This window comes from Haemaphysalis longicornis, unplaced genomic scaffold (genome assembly GCF_048455015.1).
Source record: "Haemaphysalis longicornis isolate Haplotype H1 unplaced genomic scaffold, Haemaphysalis longicornis Haplotype H1 scaffold_4, whole genome shotgun sequence".
NCBI classification, from domain to species: Eukaryota; Metazoa; Arthropoda; class Arachnida; order Ixodida; family Ixodidae; genus Haemaphysalis; species Haemaphysalis longicornis.
In genome coordinates, this window is record NW_027526361.1 from 182,209,105 (window position 1) to 182,213,749 (window position 4,645).

A 4,645-nucleotide genomic window follows, 5' to 3' on the forward strand; every position below is an offset into this window, starting at 1 on the left:
TCTCGCTCCCACAGCCTAATGTAATTAATATTGACTTCTTGAGAGATGGAATCATTGTAGTCGGTAAGAATGTTCTCTTTTGACCTGCGGTGACAATAGAACACTTAAAACGGTACGAAGCCATTGTAGACTACTAACTCTCATCAAGCTATTTTTTCAGCAATAAAGACAAAAAGAAAGAATACCTAAGCTCTGCCTTCGCGAAAAAGCTCTAGGCCAGGCTGGTAAGTTTAAGAAGTAGGGCATAAATTAGCAAAGCGACAAAAATGCACGTTATCAAAAATGTTACCTTATTTTCTCTTGGGAAAACTTTCGAGGGATTATAATACGACGTCAGCTATCTTACAACGCCATGAAGAAAGCCAGCACGCAAGCTCGCAAGGGAGCCAGCTGTCATTTTTGACCGATTCGGCACACTGGTTTGTGGTCATACGGTAGTATCCAGTGGTTTTATGTTGTTTTTAGCCTCAGGTGATGATGGGCCATTTGGCGTTTTGGAGCATCACGCGACCATTCGAATCTACCGAGTAATCGATTAACCTTGGCCAATTGCCTGGCTAATGGCTTTGCGAGGTCCTGTCCCGAGAAATTTGCTTTATTCCTCCAATCGTAATTTGGCGTGTTCACGCCCGAACCCTGTTATACCCATCAACCTTGAAACTGTTTACACAGCAGCAGGTCTAAAAAGCAACTCAGTATAACAAGGCAAACTGGCTTCCAGTTTCTTCGGTTTGTATGAAACAAGGAACACGTTTGAATGTGTATCAGGCCGTGGTGACCTTAAATACAGGTTTTTAAAGACGATTGTCTTTCTTGGGCTACTTAAACACCAAACTTTTGGTCTGTCTGTCTGTCTGTGACTCGATTCAGCCACCCGGCCACAGTAAAATAGATATTGCGCGACGAGGGGCGTAGCCAGGAATTTTTTTTGCGGGGGGGGGGGGGGCGGGGGCGGGCGACCAAAAGATGGGAGAAGGAAATGTGTAGGCAAGGCTTCTTGCGCGTTGTTTTTCTAACGAAGTTTGAAATAACTGACGTGAACATGCGATTTGTGTACGCAAAACGCTAACAGTAAAGCCCACCTTAGGAGCTAGATGATGATGATGATGACCTAAATTCCCGTTCCTCGGTCTGTGGGCAGGCCACGGGTGATTCCTTCGCCTGTAGAGCAGGTGGTTATGCGGGCACGCGCTCGTGAGCGTGATCATGGGTGTGCTCGTGAGTGGCGCGCGGTCCCCGAAGTTCGTCAGGCGGAAGTGGAGGCCAGCCCTTGGTTACTACCAAGATTCGCGTGTTTTAGATTTTCTTTAGGAAAGGGACTAATAAGTTTTCTTATCAGCTATGAAGTACAGGTCCGCGCAGAAGTAAACGGAGCACGGGAGCGGTGGCCGAACTGCATCGCTGCGCCGCGTATGGGCGCCGACGGGAACCATGGAGCGCTGGTCAAATATTGTGTTCGCAGTGCCCCCGCCGCCCTATCTGATATGTTTAATCGCCGCTCTGCTGACGCGTCATGCTCGGTGAGACTGTCTTCAAAAGCAGCGCGGGGCTATAGAGCGGCGCTGCTTGCATTGCCGCTCGCAGGCATCAGCGGCGAACGCATCCGCTGCTTATGAGCTGGACGAAGCTGCGCGCGCCCAAAAACGTTCCTTGTTGCGCGCTCTAAAGGGCGGCATAAAATTGTAGGCCGCTGTGGTTTGGCAAAGCATGTCATTGCGATATAATTAATTTTAAGCCGGCAACAAAATTGCCCAGGACGATATATAAAGCACATTCACGGATATTTTCGCTGTTCGGGAAAAAGATCGCGCTTCCGACATTTTTTTTTAAATATTGAGCTTGTCCCAAGTTATTGCTTCCCGTCAGTCCAGGTCTGTCCAGACGGCAGGGAAATAAAAAAAATTCCATGTGGTAGAAATTCTGTGTTACAAAACACCGTAAAGAATAGGTACAATCGTTGCCTGCTATTACAGCCGGCCTCACAGGGTGCATATTTTATTGTCGCATTAACCCTTTCGCCCCCGTTGACGAGGATAGCCGTCATAAGATTTTGAACCAAATTAACCGATGACGAGTATGGTAGTAATCGGTCATGACGACTATACTAATCACCGGTCTTTTGGGGGCCCTCACGGCGCTTTTCTGCAAGACACTAGGGTAATGCAGTGAAGCCATCTTATCATTCAATGTGGAGTTTAAATCTTCAACACATTCTTAACTAATACAAGGTGCTCGTTAAAAATAATAACGCCGCTTTAAATGCAAAAACAAAATATGTGCCCTATGAGGCCCGCTGTAATAGCGGGCAATGATTGTATACGGTGTTCTCTAACACAGAATTTCTACCACATGGAATTTTTTTATTTCCCTGTCTTAAGAACAGACCTGGAGAGTGACCGGCAGCAATAACTTGGGACAAACCCAAAAGAAAGAAATAAATCCCGCAAGCGAGATTTTTTTTCCTGAACAACGAAAATGCTTGTGAATGTGCTTTTTATTTGACCAGGGCAATTTTGTTGCCGGCTAACAACTGATTACATCGCAATGACATGCTATGCCAAACCAAAGCGGCCTACAATTTTGTGCCGCCCTTTACAGCGCGCAACAAGGCACGTTTCAGGGCGCACGCAGCTTTGTCCAGCTCATGACCAGCAGATTCGGTCGCCGCTGATGCCTGCGAGCTGCAATGCAACCAGCGCCCCTCTATAGCCCAGCGCTGCCTTTGAAGACCGTCTTGCCGAGCATGACACGCCAGTAGAGCGGCGATTAAACATATATCAGATAAGGCGGCGGGGGCAGGGCGAACACACTCTTCGACCGGCGCTCCATGGTTCCCGTCGGCGCCCATACGCGGCGCAACGATGCAGTTCGGCCACCGCTCCCGTGCTCCGTTTACTTCTGCGCGGACCTGTACATTCGAGCACAATTTGAAGGTTACCGCGCCAGCACAGAGCGGTCAAGCGTGCCACCGGCCTCGTAGGCCGGTTGCACGCTTGGCAAGAGTGGCAAGAGTGCGAAATCTTGATATTCATGGTTCCGAAACGAAACCGTTTCGCACACTTCTCTCCCTTCTTGGCTGTTCCATGCTACAGCAATGGCCCGCACGGCTGGCCTGCCCCCCTTTGGATTTCAAGCTTTTCATTCGTTGTTATCAAGCACAGACTTGGTTGCCTTTTATCTACGCCGACGATAGCGAAAGTGGTATGGAAGATTTGCTAAAGCTGGTTTTCTGTGTGCTCCATTTGGAAGAGTATCTTTCCCGCGATAACGTTCAAATCGCACTGGACTGTACGTGCGGCACATTCGTATATTATGGCGGTGAAGCTAGCAAACGTGCGTCTCCGTCCTTAAGTTATCGCCTGTTTGTTATTTGCTGTGCTAGTAACGGGAATACTAAACTTCCGCTTAGCGGAACACCTTATTGCACTGATGTTGAATGTTCAGCTTGTTCCACGTTTCCTAAATTTCATCCTATTTCTAGCCGTTACATTGAACAGACATGGCTTCAATAAAATTCCGGTTAAGCAAATACACAATGCTGATTATAACCAAGAGGGAGGTCAAGGAAACAATTAAATATTGCCAAAAGACACAAAGCTCCACCATAAAGAGAATTGTACACTTTTATTGATGTGGAGGAAATACAAGATGGGCAGAGCAATGCTTTCCATACAGCAGAAATTATGAAACTGCAATAGTCAATGAAATGCGATGTCGGTGGAAAAATAAACATATCAAAGATTCATAGCTGACTGAACAAAATACAGTGACATGTTATTACACGTTGCACAGTGTAAAGACGAGGAATGACACGCTCAAGTGAAGACCACATATATGCCTATATGAGGCTTTTCCTGGTGTTCCGCCCAATCCCGGCCGTGCTGTTTCGCCAGCGGAACAGCGGGACTGTCTCGATGGGCTCGCGGCAGGTTACAGTGCAGCTCGGTGTATCCGGCGCAAAATGCAGCCGGGCTCTATATGTGGAGTTGTACAGCACCTGGATCGGGCATAGGGATCAGACAGTGACGTAGCTCTTGTTTTCAGCTTTATATGAACAAGAATGTTGCTGGTTCCTAGCCTCATGAAGTGGTTCTTCCGGCTACTTGAACTGCACCCCAGCCTGGCAAGAACCATTTCGGGGGGGCACGGGCCCGGTGTGCCGTCCTCCCCCTCTGGCTACGCCCCTGTGCGCAACAGTCTGATATAGTCACAGCCAAATGTGAACAGAAGCCCGGTTTATATGTTCATAATTGTCAATTTTGTTGAACAAAAACAAGACATTACACAAATATAAGTCAGGAAATTAGTACACAAAGGATATTTTAGTGTTCCTTTATTAAAAGAAATTGTGGATGCTTGGTTTTTCGATAGAAAATAATATTTCACATCTACTGCAGAAAATTGCCGCCTGCTGTTGCCCACGCCACCTCCTGGCGGCATATAAAAAATCACGCGTTAACAGCAACAAAATGTTCCACTAGCTAGGTTCCACGTTCTGCTTGGAACGCACGTTGACCACGGCCACGCGGTTCTATAAACCTTGCAGTCGGCCGCCTTGATTCACGCGCGTCTCCGCCGTACTGCAGCGCTGGCATCGAGGAACCTGGCCTGTAGCAGTGGAACGCGGTAAATTCAAATCGCCTTT